Raw genomic sequence first — 20,000 nt, 5'->3', positions numbered from 1 at the left:
ATGAGCAAAGGACGGATGAACAAAGTGTTTATTTCTTGTTCCATCTACGTTCATTTACATTCGAATAGGGCAGCGCCACCTATTCATTTCAGCCTGCAAAAGCTCGACGAAGCATGCATTGGTCAAGCTCTGAAGTTTAAATAGTCGATTGGTTCCTACGCCGTTATTTTGGTACTTCTGTCGAACCAAAAATACATTATTATATTATTGTGCAAACGAAAACGATGCTTAGCGACACTTTTTCCGACTTTATATTGCAGGGATCGACTTCACCTTCCATCCTTTCGGGATCGATAAAATAAGCATCAGTTGATAACTGGGGTCGACATAATCGATTTAATCTCTTCCACGAAACTGTCAAAATTTAAAACCAATATTATATGAGTGGATTGGCAAAGTTGTTAAAGCATTGTGCTATTCTTTGCGACTCTTTGAGTTCTGAGTTCAAACTCCTCCAGCATCGCCGTTACCATCCACCATTTCAGCATCGACAAAATAAGGAACTATCATATACTTATGCTCTGGGTGGTCGATGAAATTGACTATTAGCCTCCCCTTAAATTTGCAGAAATTGTGCCATTATTATTATTATTATTATTATTATTATTATTATTATTATTATTATTTTTATTATTATTAATATTATCATTACTATTATTATTATTATTATCATTATTATTATATTATTATTATTATCCAGTAGTTTTATTTTTATAGCGTGCTTTCACTTCACTACCGAGCGCAGCTCTGTGTGCCTTGGGTATGTGCTGTGATTTGTTGTGATGCTCTGATGGTTATTGTATGGAAAGTGTTCTGCGTAGGATGAGTGCAGTGCCTAGTAGTGCAATTTTCTGTATGTTATATGTGTGTGTAAGTCCTGGTGTTTTTGTTATGTATTTGTCTGAATATTTTTTTATCGTGCCTAATGCACCTACTATGATAGGAATTGTTTCTGTTTTCAGATTCCACATTCTAGTTACCTCTATTTCCAGGTCTTTGTATTTTGAGAGTTTCTCCATTTCTTTTAGAGACACGTTGTCATCAGCCGGTATTGATACATCAATTAGAAAGCATTTTTTTTCTTCATGCTCTCTGACAACTATATCTGGTCTGTTGGCCTTAATTTCTCTACCTGTGTGTATCGGCATATCCCAGAGTATGGTTGCTTTCTCGTTTTCTGTGACCTTTTCTGGTGTGTGCCTATACCATTTTTTTCTGTTGTTATTCCATAATGTTGGCATAGCTTCCAATGTATGTAGGTTCCAACTCTGTCATGTCTGTGAATATATTCCTTCTTAGCCAGGACTGTCCATCTCCACATATTCTGAATTATTATTATTATTATTATTATCATCATTATTATTATCATTATTATTATTATTATTATTATTATCATTATTATTATTATTATTATTATTATTGTTATTATTATATTTGTTATTAAATTTGTCCGTCTATTATTTGCTTTATTTGTTGTTAGAAATCTGTTATACAATTATACTTTCACATTTCAACATATTTTCTCGAGCCTGCCACAGAAAAAAAATCAAGGGGAGATTCTTCTATAGAAAAGAAACATAATTAAAAATACAAGTCACATGATATCAACCTGTTGCTTGGCTGATCTTATTATTTAAGAAATTAAAGCCAACCATTTCACTTTCTATGTTAGCAACTATTTTTGAGAAAGGCAAAACGAAATAGCATTCTCAAACATATACAGATATACACATATGTACAAATACACAAGTACACACAGACGGAACCATGCAGCAAAATGTGTTAAATAATTTTTTTCCTTTTTTTTATAAAATCATGAAATGCTGAAAAAGAAACGGAAACAAAATAAAAAATATTCATTCAATATAAGCGGCATTCATTTGCCATTAAACAGACTTTCGAACTTTCATGGGACGCTTCAACAGAATTCCATGGAATTTCTGTAAAATAACGCAGAAAAAAAAATCAGGAACAAAATTATTGTAAATGAGTTTAGGTTTTCAATTAACGTTGCGCCATTTTTTGTGCTAGCTATAACAAAAAATAATAAATAAATAAAACGAAAATAAAAAAGCAAAAACATACAAAACGGAACGAAAATACAATAAAAATTACTAAGGCTTTTTAGTATGTATTTGGTCGACTGTGTGAGAATTTGGTATTGTATCTCTCTCATAATGTGGGTTTGTATATAGCTTCTGAGAGTCTGTGAAAAAAATATTCGTGCAGATGTTAATATGGTTGTATTCGAAAGATAGAAATGTTATGTTAGAAAAGTACATAAAAAGGAAAAGAAGAAATAAACCAGGAATTCTGTAGTTTTGACTTTTTGCGTAGTAATTCCCAACGATTAGTTATTTTGGCAGTTTCTCTTTGATTCCATTCCAATTACAGCTACAGAGAAAAAAATTGTCAAGTTAATGGTTTTCTGGTGTTTTTCATCTTTGAGAAAAAAACTGAAGACTTCTCAACCACAATAATAACGAAAGTAGAAATTATTGAAAATTTTCTCCGCGTATCATGGATATACAAAATGAACCAAAGTAAAACTACTCTCGGAGAAACACCAAGGAATGTCGACGTTAAAACCTGTGTTCAAATAATAAAGACATTACATGTACATATTGGTTTGAAATTTTGACATAAGGCCATCAATTTCGCTAAAGGGGCTTAGTCAATTACATCGAACCCCAGTGCTCTACTGGTACTCATATTATCAACTTCTAAAGGTGAAGTCGACCCAGGCGGAAGTTGATCTTTAAACATAAAGAACCTCTAAGCATCTTGTCCGTCGCGTCAACCCTTTTACATGTATATTTTAATAACTCTTATCCGTTTGCTATGAAGTTTCCTTTAAACACACCAATCTTTTACCATCTTCTCAAACGAAGCCGGAGTCTTCCATTGGCCTCTTTCTCTCTCTCTCTCTCTCTCTCTCTCTTTCTCTCTCTTTCTCTCCCTCATCTCATCGTTCTTAAACATGCTTCTTATTTCATGGTGAGAAAGTCTTCTGTTACATTTCTGTCCCGAACACTTACTGGTATATCAGCTTTCTGTCTTATTCTCTTGTTCTTTACATAAACTTACCTTTTGCTTCCTAATGTCCTGCATGTATATCTTTGTGTTCCAAATGTTTTTTTTTTCCACCCTATTTTCTTATTTGATGCTCGTTTTATGCTTGGAACACTAATTCTTTTTAATCCAATAATATTTCACTGCATTTGGCGTCAATATCAGTGAGAGTGAAGATGAGAACAATTTGCTCCTTTATCGTTAGAGCACGCAGCACATTTTCCCAGTTTTTAAAGAATCTTTCTTTTGATGTCTTTGGTTGTAACCGGTTCAAGTGGGAATTATTTTACTGGTCAAGTCATCATCAATCTTCTATAACAACGGTAGGGCAGTGACCGATAGTAATGGTCTGAATCGGTGTTTGATTATTAAATTGGTAAGTGCAGGATTATGATGTGAATGGCTTGTCTTTCTAGAAATTGTGAAATAATGTATAAGATGATAGTGATGAGTCTCAAAGATGTTACATCATTTCATTATCGCTGCTTTTCGAATTTTTACATTTCTTTGCTTTCTAATGTTTGGAAATTTAATATGTCGCAATTTAAAACCATATTGTGCTAGTTGTTGGTGAATCTTGTGGGTCTTTCGGGTTAAAATCACTTACCAATTACAAAAATATTTAAAGTTAAACAAATATTATTTAATATTACTTAAGGAAGCTGAGCTGGCAGTATTGTTAGCGTGAGGTCGACTTTGCATTTCATGATCTCGGAGTCGATAAAATAAGTGCCAGTTGAACACTGGTTTCGATTTAATCGATTTAACACCTCCGCCGCATTTGCTGGCTCTTTTAGAAAATGTGTAACCAGTTTTATATAATTACTCATTAAACGATAAACAAACACTTTAAATCATACAGCCGCTGAATAACATCAGGACAAATTATGAAATAAGGTCAACTGATATTACCCCCACACATACACAACACACAAATACATACAGACTTGCACAAGCTTACATACACGAGAGAACAGGCATAAAGAGCGAGCATAGTAGTTATAGAAGAGATGAATATATGAATAGAAACTCGTGAAAAGCAAATGCAACATATTGAATGCAACCACGTTGAAAAAATGTATTTAAAATATTACTAAAAATACGAAACCATAAAATCTATTCCTCTCATCAACATAAAATCACAAATAGTCAGATTACAAAAGGCTGTTCAGACACCGATTTCAATGTATAGATGTACTTTACGAAAAACAGTATACAACCTGTTACATGAAAAACAAAAGTACATTTGTTCTCTGCGGCTGCTTTTAAGAATTATAAAGAGTAATTAGTGCATATTGTTAGAAAAATGGGAAACTGAACGAGATGGTAAATGATTAGTTAATAAAATGCATCAAAAATAGAATTACACCATAAAGTATAAACATAATTACAGAAGCCATATTGTTAGTAAATTAGAAGCGAAAGTCGAAGCAGATGCATCAGAGAGACGTTAACACTGTCGGATCCCGCATACACCACAGCGTATACAATATCAGTCTATTTATGCACAAGAAGGCGCAAAAGGGTCGACCTCATACATTTCTGGTTACGGTTGATTACTTGGCAGGAAAAAATTTTCTTTTTAGGTTTAAACACGCAACAATGTCACCAAGAAGTCTTCCATGGTTGTAGTCAAAAGGAATCTAAAATACTTTGGCGTATAAATTTCAAAGAGTTAAGCGCTCAAGAATATTGAATGGAGCACTGATACTGCTATCAATTATAATCCAATTTGGCAATTCCTCGTTGAATATTACGAAGCATGACAACAATTCTGTTCTATATCCTCCTGAGCGACAATATTTCCAAACGGTAAAGTACAAACGAAGGTTATTCTTGAAAGTCTGGATATTTTAGTTATTGAACGTCTCATGACTAAATATGGAAAATATTGTAAGAAGAAATAAAAATTAAACCTGGAGGTTACTTTTATATAAATTTAAATATACATGTGTTTATGTGTGTATGTGTGCGTGTGTATTTCAGAGGGAGAGAGAGAGGGAGGGAGAGAGAGAGTGAGATAGCAATGCGTAAATGTCAATAGCTGTATAAACGTTACTTTCAATTAAGGACTTCTGAGGAAACTAAAATCTTGTAAAATCGAACTCGGTTTTTTTTTTCTGCCCTCGGTGATACAAAATTGTTGGAGAAGAACTTTAGCCTTGAGAGAAAAGCTAAAATTGCATGATCATTTTAAAAAGAGTATACGCCATTTTATCTATAATATGTGAGATCGCATGTGTGAATGTGTATGTATAATTATGTATACACGTATTCCGATGTATATGTGAGAGTATTTGTCCCTAAACATACAATATATCATTGACTCATACATATCCAATCAACCATTTATGCACAAACACACAAACGTTTGTACCTATGTTATTTTCTTGTTATAAGCTTGGTCTTGCGTATACTTATATGTGTATCGACCTAACACACATGCTCGAGTGAAAGTCCGGTAGATGCACACACAGACCAGATCACAGATACACATTAATATAAGCATGTATGAAAAAATATGTATATATATATTTGTACATATTGGTTTCAGAGAGACAGCTAAAGAGAGAGACAGAGAGAGAGAGAGGGAGAGAGAAGTGGGGGAGAAAGGAAGACTGCCTCTGTATAAACGTTAACTGCCACCCACGTAACCGTACACGCATACCTTTAATCAGTAGCTACTGATGTCGATTTCTCTCTCTTTCTTTCATTCTATATGCGTGTGCGCGTGCAGGTGTATACATGCGTCTTTGTCTATATGTATATAGCCACACATATATATATATTTATGTTGATATACAGACTTTCCCATTGACACACACACATTGATATATATATATATATATATATACATACATATGCATATATATATATATATATATATATATATATATATATATTATATATATACATATATATATATATACATATATATGCATATATATATGTACATATATCTACATATATATATATGTACATCTATATGCATAGACATATAAATGTATATATATATATATATATATATATATATATATATATATATATATATATATACATACGTATATATATATATGTGCATCACTATATATATATGTATATATATAGTGATGCGATGTAGTGTGTCTGTATATGTGTGCTGTGTGTTTGCGGCGTGTCTTTGACCCGCCCCTGCAACTCTTGGCAAAATGTCAAACTGTTTGTTTTTAATCTCCAATTGAAGTATTTTTAGCCGATTCCTAGCAACTCCGCTAATTGCCTTGGCACTAACATCAGTGCACCGCCTGCAGGTAGAGATGCAGGTGGGTGCAGTAGTAGGAGTGCTCGGCCCTTTTTATTTATTCTCCTTCATCTTTTTCTTCTTCTTCTTCTTCATCATCTTCTTCCTTTTCCTCTTCTTCTTCTTCTTCTTCTTCTTCCTCTTCTTCTTCTTCTTCTTCTTCTTCTTCTTCTTCTTCTTCTTCTTCTTCTTCTTCTTCTTCTTCTTCTTCTTCTTCTTCTTCTTCTTCTTCTTCTTCTTCTTCTTCATTACAATTTTCTTTCCACTTCAAGTATTTATTCCCCCTTAAGGGGTTGCATTTTAATTAGACATCGCACTCAGTGAGGGCCCCTAACCCTTCCCCCACCGTAACTGGTAGTTAGACTACCATCAGCATCGCCATTACCGCCGACATCCCTACACCGCAAACCCACAACTACAGAGTCGTCACCTCCATACCCTTCCAAACCACCACCACCACCGCTGCCAACAACAACAAAAACAACAACAGCAGCGCCACCTTTCTCGGGAACATGAACGGCAACCGCAAAGATAACACAATTACCTCCACCTCAATCACCTTTAACATTATCACCAAGGATACCAATATTTCCACTTCTAACTACTACTACTACTACTACTACTACTACTACTACTACTACTACTCACTGCGTCCATAAGAAAGCTTCTGTTTTGGGTAGTTATGTTACTTAGCCCCAGGTTAACCGTGATCGATGAGAGATATAATCGATCAGTCAAATATACTGTAGCCGTGATCACCGCCCTTTCTCATTTTCTAATCCGATGTGCAAGGAAACAAGAACGAATTATTGAAAGCGTCCTCTTTAAGAACGCCGGATAAGAATTCAGGGAAAGAATGACCTTAATCCTTGCTGGCTTTCATCCTGAATGTATTGTCAATGTCGTAGATTAATAAAATTTCGGAGTCCATCTCAGAAATTACTTCGCGATTTTCAGAACTAGCTCTTTTGATAGTGAGTTTATAGGGTGGTCGTGGGAGGATTTGTTTCGCGCAGAATATGAATGCTCTCTTCTTGCTACCTTCCATGAAGCCGATTGTGAGATGAAGATGAGAGGAGAAGAGAAACAACACAAGTAGACTACTAATTTATTTATCGACTCCAAGAGAACGAAGGACATATCCTGACCTTCGTGGAATTTGAATTCTCAACGTAAGACGCCATGTCGAATATTTCACGCTGTTATATTCTGTGCTTTAGTAAAACTAGTAACAAAATGTTTTGCCAGTTTCCGGCGACAAGCTGGTAGAACCGTTAGCATGCCGGACAAAATGCTTAGTGATATTTCGTCCGTTTTTTATGATCCGTATCCAAATTTCGTTGAAATGGATTTGTCTTTTATCATTTTGGGATCGATATAATTCCCAGTTAAACACTAGTTTCGATGTAATCGACATACCATACCCCCCAAACATTGCTGGCGCTGAGCCAAAATTTGAAATCGCTATAATATTTAGGCTGTTCTACGTTGAAGCTTCGATCAGCCATGATCAGCAGGTTTTTAACAACAGCAAAATCAATAGCGTTGTTTTGTTCCATTTCAGGAGCGATGATACGCAATAATAACCAAATGCCATCCGCAATTACAATAGGCATCAGCTAAATATCTGCTCAGTATTAGATTCTAAGTTCAGATCTGAGACTCAATTTTGCGATCATGTTTTTGTGTTGACTGAATATTTCCAGGAAGGTGTTATCGAATACCACAAATCCGTTGATATCACTGTTTTATAAGACGAAAGTAAGTAACAGACCCTTCTCGGGCCGATTTCAAATCGCACCGTTGTCAATATGGAAATTGATTTATTCTCGCATAATTCACCGTAAACGTAATTGGTGCTATAACACAAGACGGAACCGCATGGACATTTACATATAAATACAGTCAACATTTTACCCGTTACCTTAATTTTTTATATATTTCGAAAGAGATCAATACATTATAGACGTAGACAAATACCATGCTGACTCATGTTCGGACGATGAAACCTAGCAATGAATGTTTCTGTAATAGAAGAGAGGGATGGACATTTCTGTCTACTTTTAGAAACAAACATATACTTCAATATTTATACAGCACACAAAACCGAAGTCGGACATACGCACACAAGTAACACCACAAAGACTAAGAGTTCGAAACCCGCCGAGATCATTATCAGCCGTAATTCCAGCATTCAATAAAATAAAGTATCAGATATGCAGGAATATCGATTAAATATTTGTATGCAGGCGTCCTTCGAGAAAATGGAATTACAAAAGGAGAGAATCAAGTAGAGGCAGAACTGAGAAATTTATTGGTCTCCTTCCACCGCTTCATGTCTTTGGTTTTGCGTCCAAAACATTAAAATATGCCAGATTAGTGTTGGAGATTGATGATGAAATCGGTTGTGTATTTAATATCATACTTTCCTGTCTGACGTCAAACGTCTTTTAACTTGTGGTGTTCAATCAACGGCGGGATCAGATTCCCCTTTCATTCAGTTAATGTTGATGGAATCATGAGATTATATTGACATTCACATCTCTGGCAGTGATTAAATTAACCGTTATGGATGTGTGGTTAAAGTGTTCGATCCTGAAACAAATGGCTTTGGGTACAATTTTACTGAGCAGTACTTAAAGACAGAGAAATATATTTCTCCATAACATCGCCTAAACGTGGCATAACGGAAGAATTATGATCAAAATTTGTTACAAGAATGCTAAATCATAGATCCTCGAAGACCTCGTTTCTGATTAAGGTTGTGGACTTATCCCGTCACCTCCACAGCCACAACCGCTGCAGCCGCTAACACCACCACCAGCACTATCTCCAAGATCAGATACATTGGCGCACTTAGATTTCTCTCTTTTATTAACTTTCAAACACGGCTTCCGATCACTATAAGATCTCTCGTCTTCATGCTTAAAATCACAGACCTTCTCAATACGGGTAATATATACTGTAAATACATATTCTGAGACAGACACACAAGAACACACACACAAACATTCAGGAATAAATGAAGACCTGATATATATATATATATATATATATATATATATATATATATATATATAAATAAGGCTTTCCTGTTACCTAGATTGCTTTATGAATGTATGCATGTAGTACAAGTATAAACTTGCACGTGTGTGTGTGTGTGTCGTGGTAGAGCAGCAGCATGCGTTCTTTACTGTCTCTGTTCGTATGTATTACACATAGGATTGTTATGTGCATATGTTAAGGCAGCGAGCTGACAGAATCGATAGCACACCGGATAAAATGCTTAGCGGTATTTCGTCTGCCGCTACGTTCTGAGTTCAAATTCCGCCGAGGTCGACTTTGCCTTTCATCCTTTCGGGGTCGATAAGTTAAGAACCAATTACGCACTGGGGTCGATATAATCTACTTAATCCATTTGTCTGTCCTTATTTGTCCTCTCTGTGTTTAGCCCCTTGTGGGTAGTAAAGAAATAGGTATTTCGTCCGTCTTCGTGTTCTGAGTTCAAATTCCAGCGTGGCCTTTCATCCTTTCGGACTCGATGAAATTAGTAACAGTTACGCATTAGCACCAGTGACGTCACACATGAGTGAACTGGAAAAGGCTGGGGCAAAATGTGTTGCACAATATCACAACACACAGCCCGGTCTGGGAAACGAACTCACTACCTCGTGATTGTGAGCCCGACACTCTAACCACTGAGCGATTAATCTTCATTATATATATGTGTGCATGTGTCTGTTGCTATATGTGTGTGTGTATGTGGGTGTGTGAGCGCGTACGGGTGTGTCTGTATGTGCACATATGTGAAGTTGCTTGTGTTATTGAATAGGTATATTGCCCTGATGACCGTTCGATTGTGAGTTCGATTGCCGGATTGGGTGCGCGTTCTGTTCTTGATTAGAACACTTCGTTTCCCGTTGCTCCAATGCGCCCAGCTGTAAATGAGTAGCTGATCGGGGTGAATCGTGACCCCCTTAAATTGCCAGCAGAGTGACATTTTTGAAAAGCCAAAACCAGGCAAAGCGCACTGTGACAAGCGATGTACTATAAAATCGCATGATATACACACACAAACGTGCGTGTGTTTGTGTGTGTCTCTGTATATTTATATATATATATTATATATATATATATATATATATATATATATATATACACACACACATATATATATATACATATATATATATATATATGTGTATATATATAAAACAATTAAGTCCAGAAATATATCTGACTTACGTCGGCGTCATTGGGAACATGTAGATCTGTCTAAACTTGTCTCAGCTGCAACAAATGAAACGATATATATATATATATATATATATATATATATATATATATATATATATATATATATATATATAATAATAATAATACATCGTTCTATTTACATTAGAACGCTAAACATATCGTCTCAGTAATCAATAAAGATGTGTCAGCATATTTTATAACAATAGAAATCTCAATAGCACCGGAAAATTATGGAGAGTTGCCACTTCCGCTGGCGGAGCACAAACACGCAAGATCAAGTCGAGGGTTGTCTCCCATGCAAGCTGAAAACACGGAAAGATTAGTTGAGCCATATGCTAACAGTGTTCCACTGGAGCTTATGGATATGTCAATACAATTATGAGAGAAATCGATGTAGAAATCCTAACGCTAGGATTCCCTGTATGTTTGTTCTATAAATCCATTTATTTATTAATACGGTGTTGTGCGCGTTGTATACTTATCCTCTCTGAGAGTTAAACAGTTCCACTGAAAGAAAGGGATTAGGAATAGCAGCGGTAATTGTGCTTATAGATATAATAGTAGTCGTGGTGTTGACACATCATTTCGTCTCCTTTTTCTTCTTTCTGCGTTTTTTTTTAATTCCTATTCTATAACATTGACAGGATCATTTAAACCTTCAGATTTTGTCACACCCTTTTTTTATATATTCTACGTTCAAAGCTCACCAAGGACAGATTTACTTCTGCTAAAGTATTCAAGCGCCAGTAAAGAAATATGGGTGCTATAATTGATAAAGACGTTCCCCCCAATTTCCATTCTTCAGTCTAATTAATAAACATTATTGGTGGTATTGTTTTCCCTACAACTGTTGTTGTTGATATTGAGGTTGTTGTTATGTATATCTTCTCATGTTAGACCTAATCTAAGTAATATATAACCAAAATTATTTTACCTACAACCACAATCCTTCTTCTTCATGCAGAATAACTGAGTACGTCTAGGATTAATTTCTTTTCACCCAATATGGGTTTCTCTTTGGCATTATACTCACGTCGTTATTGTGTAGTAATTTAAATGGGATTCGGCTGATGTTGCTTGGCAGGTATAGCAACCACGTAAACATCCCCCTCGTTGATTCAGAGAAAGGGGTTATTGGGTTTGTTATGTGGATAGGGGTTTACATAAGTAGAAACAAAATAATATATACGATGTTTGGTTTCCTGAACGAAGCACCATATAACCTTAGGCAGAAACGGAACTGAGGACGGCAAAAACAAAATAAAAGGCAAGAATGAAAACAAACTATGCTAATGGCTTTTAGATTCAGTTGTCTTATATAAACTCAGCTGAGAGGTGTTTAAGCTATTTTCGTGACACGCATGCATTTATTCATATATGTTTAAATATATATATATATATATATATATATATATATATATATATATATATATATATATACATATATATGTATGTGTATAATATATATATATATATATTATATATATATATATATATATGTATTATATATATATTCATTTATATATGTATGTATATATATATATGTATGTATGCATGTATATATATATATATATATATATATATATATATTCATTTATATATATATATTCATGTATATATATGTATATATATATACATATATATATACGCATTTATATATATATATATACATAGATACATACATACATACATATATATATAATATATTATATATATATATGTATATATGTATGTATGTATGTATGTATGCACGTTCATTTTGTAGTATATATTAATGTTCACTGAGAGGAGAAATCTCCGTACACATAAACAATAAAATGCTAACGCTCACGAATATATGCTTACATGAAGCTTATGTTTCGGGCCATATGCATATAAGCTAACAGCCATGTCCAGCCTAACCCAGCTTCTCTATACCCAGAATAAACATAATTACATGAATTCTCTGTGTTTCGTATAACTCACATTAAAAGTGATTCCCTACAATCATCCGTTCCTACGGAAATGTTAATTTCTTAGAATTGTTTCATTCATCCAAGATGACGTATCATGCCCAGCTTCATAAACATGAATGAAAATAGAATCTAACACATATAAAAAATACTTTTACGTTCTGGGCCAATTCCTTATAGCTTAAACTACTAATTTGCATAATCACTTTAAATTATTTTTCACCTCAGTAAATTTTCAAAATCGGTACTGCACTAAATCGTGTGAGTTATAATATGTATAGCTTTCCAGTCTCGAGCTAATAACAGCAAACTTGAATACGTCACATGTGTCCTAGATTGTTCTTCTCCAATATTGTGTACTAATACAATATATTCATTTCTTTATAGTTATATATACGTATGGAGAAAAAGTCAAGATAGAAAATGCTAAAATAATTTGATAAAAAACATTTCAGTACCGGTTTCCGTCATCGAGACTTTTTCAACTGTAACAATTAAACAATTAAATTTAGAAAACTAAAAGAAAAGTTGTTTTAAAAGAATATTTGTATAGAGTTCAAATACAAGTAGCATTTTCCTCGTTTCTGCCTATCTCTGTCTGTCTGTCTGTCTGTCTGTCTGTCTCTCTCTCTCTCTCTCTCTCTCTTTATATATATACATATATATAGAGAGAGGGGGAGAGACAGACATACAGACAGATAGATAGATAGATAGATAGACAGACAGACAGACAGATATATATATATATATATATATATATATCGGAAGGTTTGGAGATGATGTACAGATTATATATTAGAAAAATTGAGGTAATCAGATCAGATGGTTCATATTTGTAGATATTTATTTATATATTACATACATATATATCATATCATTCGGATTAGCGCTTGCTCCCATTCTAATGGGTTTCAAATCAAATCATTGTGGGTAGTTTGATACCTTTTTATAGTTTCGTATAGTGGGTGAGGAGGAAGTAGACAGAGAGAAAATATGTGTGTATGTGGTTGGTGTGTGTGTGGTGTGCTGGTTGTGGGTGTGTGTGCGCATTTATATATATATATATATATATATATATATATAGTATAGATAGAAGATAGATAGATATAATATAGATAGATAGATAGATAGATAGATAGATAGATAGATAGATAGATAGATATGTGTGTGTCTTATAAAGTAAGATTATATGTTCTATAGAACAGCATATAACAAATCTCCATTGATAGACCCGTGAACATATACAAGACACTATTCACGAATAACGCATTATATTAAAATATGGAAGCTACGGGTAAGTGGACGTAAAAAATACCGCATTAAACGTCGACATTTCAATTCATTATATGGGGAAATCTTAGTCATAATATTCATAATTACAAATCATATATTGTAATGGACCGTGTATAAATCACTAAAAATATTGGATTAGAATTAATTGATAATTTGTTTTGCATTGGGAATTTAATGGATTGTAAGTGTAAATAATACAAATATATCGCTACATACTCTAGTGTAATTATGGTTTCATGTTGCGATTGCAATTCTTATTAGTTCATGGAGATTAATAGTTTAGAAAGCTATACTAATTACTACGAAGCATAATCATTGCTTATGGTTGATATGGAGATTTGTGAGTAGAATGTAATATGTTAAGTCGCGACAGGGTATATATGTCTGCATGTGTGTACTTATGTGCGGTTATGCATATGTGTGTACCTGTATCTCTCTTCCTCTCTCCTCTCTCTCTCTCTCTCTCTCTCTCTGTATGTATATTATATATATATGTGTATGTAGATGTATATAAATATGTACATGTATATATATATATATATGTTATATATATATTTACATGTATATATATGTATCTATATGTATATATATATATATATATATATATATATATATTATATATATATGTATATATATTATGCACACACAAACGCACATATATACATGTACAGTTAACTACGACATCACCAGCGCTTCTATGGCGGTGGAGATGTTTGGTCGCCATTTCTCATACTCGCTCCTCAACAAGACATCACTTTCACTACGCTGTAGTCCCGGATCAAACGTAAACCAAAGCAGGGACCCGGGCACCTAGAGTCTAGTCAGGAACTCAGAATCGTTTGTCAGTTGGACACTGTTTTCTCTGGTAGTGCAACTTTGCTATGTTATAGAGGCTGACTGGCGGGCAGATGCGATGGTCTTCTCAGTTTGACATTGGATCTCGACGCGAATGAACTGTGTAATCGATAGTTTTCTGAGGGCGCAAGTTTAGTTTCTAGGGTGCTGTTCTCAGGTTCGCGAGATCATTGTCTCAATGTCGGGACCGATTGGTACATTATGTCCTTGGGCCAAACATTTCATCTCTCACTTCTACACCATCCCCCTCAACACTTGTCGTATGGTACGCCTTGCGTCTGTTTCAGGCATCTTCGAGTTAAGAGAAGGAGTAAACTAATGCACACTACAAACATTTCATCACTATGAATTATAAAATCATTTCTGCAGATTGTTCAACGAGAAATTGTAGAAACGTAATTCTCGAAGTGCGAGAGACAAAAGTCATCAGTTATTAATTGTGAGGTAGGAATGCGTGAGAGTGTGATGGCTGTGAGTGCAAGGTGAAGGAGAATAGTTACTTGTGACAAATAGTTTTAAAAGGGAGACAATAAAAACAATGAGGAAGTCATATCTTATGTGAGTGTGTGTGTGGGGGGACGTTTGCAGAACTTCGATGAAATACCAAACGTGTATCTTGAAATGAGATTTATACTAAAATATAAGAAAGAAAGAATGTAGATTACTCATTTACAATTTAGCTTTGGTTACTTTAAAAGATCTTACTTAATTATGTCACCTATTTCCAATCGATTTCATATTTAGATTTTCAACGCTGAAATTTGTTAAATTCTGTGTTTTAGAACGCAGCTACTTTAAACCGAAACCAGAGTAAATTGCATTACGGATACCGAGAATTTGTTAGGTATTTTATGTTAATGATATTACTAATCAAGAGATTTATTTTTCTAAATACTAACAGGGTCATTAAAATAACTTAATAATAATTTGAGAAATGTATTGCTACAGAAATAGTAACGGATCTAAAAGAAAGAAAAACTGAAAACATGCGTAGACGCTGTTATTCGTTAAGAAGCTTGCTTCCCAACCACACCGGCGACTGTTCACTTCCTCTGTGTGGCACCTTGGGCAAGTGACTTCTGCAATAGCGTCGTGCCGACTTCAGCTTTTGTGAGCGGATTGCGAAAACACAAAATTAAAACGCCCATCATATGTATGTGTATATATATATATATATATATATATACACATATATATCCGGTTATGTTCGAAATATTTAGATCCTGAATTTTCACAAGTGTATAGATTTGTCAGTGACAAAACTATACACCCAATGTAACTTTATAGAGAAAGAAAGATTCTACATACATATTCCTTTCTACTATAGGTACAATTTGGGGGAAGGAGCCAGTTGATTATATCGGGCTGAGTGGGCATATGGTACATATTTTGTAGATTCCAAAATCATTCCAGGCAAATTAAACGTTGGTGGAACTAAGAGCCTAAAGACCGACAAAATGACGTGAAGCAATTTCCCCGGCATGCTGTCGAGTCTTCCACCACTCCACCTTATTATGCAGAAGTATTATTTGTTTCAAAGATATCAACTGTGAAATATATCTTATGAAATACATCTCTGAACTATTTTAGTTTCAAATTTTGGAATAAAAACCTTTATTTTGTTTTTGGTGGGGGGTGAATCCGACCCCAGTATTCAACCGGACTTGTTTTATCGACAGGGGATATCGTCAACAGCGGAACTGGAACACAGAATGTAGTGTCAGATGAAGTACCTATTTCTTTACTACCCACAAGGGGCTAAGCACAGAGAGGACAAACAAGGACAGACAAACGGATTAAGTCGATTATATCGACCCCAGTGCGTAACTGGTACTTATTTAATCGACTCCGATAGGATGAAAGGCAGAGTCGACCTCAGCGGAAATTGAACTCAGAACGTAGCGGCAGACGAAATACCGCTAAGCATTTTGCCCGGCGTGCTAACGATTCTGCCAGCTCACCGCCTTAATACCTGATAATATAGTGGTTTCCCATTGTGGCACGTGGCCAGGAATTTCTGAAGAGGAGTATCACCGATTACCTCGACTCCAGACCCCAACAGGTACGGGTTTTAACAACATCAAATTGCTGATATTATATTGACTCACAGAATATATTTTTCTCAAATAATATTATGGAAATTAACCAAGTTTGGTAGTGAAGGAATATTGAAGATAAATCCCTTCAAATATAATATTCTTTGCAAAATATATTGGAAATACGCTGATAGGGGAAAATGTATATAAATTAAATTTTTACTAAAGTGTCTAATTTTATATAATTCTAATTTATGTTAATTGTCATAGAATTATAAATCACCTCAGGTGTTCATATTTCATCATTCAAGTTCATATATTCCAAGAACAATTAAGTCTTTGCCAATATTTTCTTATAATTTCAACAATTTAGTGCAAATTAAATTAATTTATATTCACAGCTAATATTAAATTATGTGTATGTATATATGTAAGAAAATACATATGAACATATGTATGTATGTATATATGTAAGTATGTATGTACGTATATACATATTTATATAAATATATATATATATGTATAAATATATAGATATATTTATATATAAATACATATATACATGCATACACGTGCACACACATATACACGTATGTACATATGTATGTGTATATACGGAAATTAATATTCTGTATAAATATAACACACACAAATGCGTATGTGTTGTGTCTGTATGTTTGTGAGCATCAGTGTGTGTGTGTGTGTGCGCGTGTGTGGTTGCACACAGTGTGTTCGGAAGAAATATGGCAGTGCATAAAATGAAACGAATGTAGAATATGACATCTAAAAATAAATGCATTTTAGAAGAATCAAAACATGAAGTAGATTATTGTTGGTAGATAAACTTTTGCTCTACGTAGCTGCAATTGTGCTCAACGGCAACCTGATGACGACTCAGGAACCTAGCGTATGCATTCTTTAGCATCTCCAGGGCGGTCTACGAATAGTTTTTGATCTTGGCCATCAACTCGGTGGTGTAAATAGAGCGGTCGGTGTCTTCTTAAACGCACCCCACATGTAATAAGGCACAGGGTTACAATCGGGTTAATTAAGGTGCAAGGATTGGAGTTGTTCAATTCTTAGAAATTTTGCAACAATCAGTTTCGACGATTGCCATACGATGGTATGGCAAGTAGTCGAATCCTTCTGACACCCATGTGATCATCCAATAAGAATACTGTCCGGCAAGGATTTGATAGGTCTCCGTATGTCCCTGTGGATGTTGTGAAACAGGTCCTGGCAAAAATTGGTTTCATCTGAGAAGAAACAGATCATCCCTGACTAATCTTCTTCAGGAGTTCTTTGCCTTCGTCAGGCGGTTCTACTTGGTCTTGCATTTCCGAATTTATCTCTTGCGCTTTTTCGACGCGTGGCAGCGAACGGTGTCGTTAGGCACCAACTACTTGGTGGCGTCTCCAACTCCCGTCCTTCTCGTAGAAGCTTAAAATCTCTGGCTCGAATCTTCTTGTATATTGTCCTGCAGTTGTTGAATAAAGTACAGCGTGCGAATGTCGTCAGAAAGTTTGGTTTCTCATTGTTATCAGAACGCCGAAACGAGAATTACAGATTAACAGATGCGTAGCACCCCAAGGCTGGTTAAGAAGTAGTGAGGGTCAAATACCTATACAAACACAGACACAGAGACAAACACACTCACACACATACATATCCATACATATATATATAAGGTTAGTTGAGCTAGAGGTTAGAATAAATGCACTGACTGATCAACTAAATAAATCATTGATAGCTGCATAAATTTCCAACTTGGTTGAGCTTTCAGATCACTGTTTACTCATTTATCTCCCCTTGACCATCAATATTTCTAAATGTGAAACTGGAATGAGAATTGTTTAGTATTATCTTTATAATTTCATTTTTATTTTTGTTGACTTAAATGGATTTAGAACCCTTCTCCCTCTTTAGTACAACCGCAAAATTCTCTAATTTTTATTATTTTATTAGTCTTATTTTATTTTATTTTACTGTTTTTATATTTGTATAATTTTATTTTGAATTAAACGGTTTCGTACCCCTGATTACATATATCATTTCTCTATTTACCCCGGAGAATAACGGTTTATTAATACCCTGTCTATTGTTTTCAGATACTAACGGGTCATATGGTGGTAGACCCTGGCCTACCTATTTCGGACAATAGCTGGATTGACTGAAACGCCTATTTGTAGTAAGTGAAAAATTCCATTAAATCGATAATCGATTTATTATGATAAATAATATTACTTAGAACACTAAACATAAAAATTATTACTAACAATTTATAGTATTTTTACTCCTCCTTTGACCTATCGGATTTGTGTAAATAGCTTTTATTTTTCTAACCTATGCCCACCCCTAGTATATAGGAATATCCCACAAAAAACCCTTATATTCTAAAATTTGGTCATTTACTGCTCGTGCAATGGCTCTACACGCAACATGACATGTCTCTCACCAAAGTCAACATTTCCTTCATCTTTTCTTGTCTCTTCTTTTTCTTTATTCATCTTCCACTCCGATGAAGCTCCATGATTCAGATCATATTTATTAACAACTATGGTAAATATTCTCTCAGCATCATAATGGTAATTACCGAGAACATTAGCAGCAGAAATAGGTATTAGATGGGATGAAGTCTTTTTCGAAGTTATTAATAAAAATAACAATTGATGCAAAATCAATTGTTGTTCATCAATGCTATCTCCATTTTCTGTCTTCTTTAAACTTAATATAAATTCCTTACTTACTATAATTTATTAGTTTCTTTTGCATATTCTTAGTTTATGCATGTGTATGCAAATATAGTATTGGTGTAGCCCATTTATGTTCATTAGAAATTAAATAAATAAAGAATTTTGACATGTAAGAATATTTATCCCCCCCCCACTCTATGTGTATGTATACATATATGAATTTATCTATGTAAGTATGTATGTATGCATATGTATGTATGTAAGTATGTAAGTATGTAAGTATGTATGTATGTATGTATGGATGGATGGATGGATGGAGGGAGGGATGGATGGAGGGAGGGATGGATGGAGGGAGGGAGGGATGGATATATATATAAGCACACGCATGTGTATGTATATATACTCCGTTACCCTACCTGACAACTAAAACAAAAAAACATTGTGAATTGAGTTGTACTGTAGCAGTATCTAATAATGGTTTGGGAGTTTTTTAGTGCAAGCTTTTTTTTACCTTCTGGCAACACGCGTTGAATATATATACAATAGCTCGTTAAATGCGTTA

Source organism: Octopus sinensis, linkage group LG23 (genome assembly GCF_006345805.1).
Source record: "Octopus sinensis linkage group LG23, ASM634580v1, whole genome shotgun sequence".
Lineage (NCBI taxonomy): Eukaryota > Metazoa > Mollusca > Cephalopoda > Octopoda > Octopodidae > Octopus > Octopus sinensis.
The sequence above is the reverse complement of the archived record's forward strand: the minus strand, read 5'-3'. Positions refer to the sequence as shown.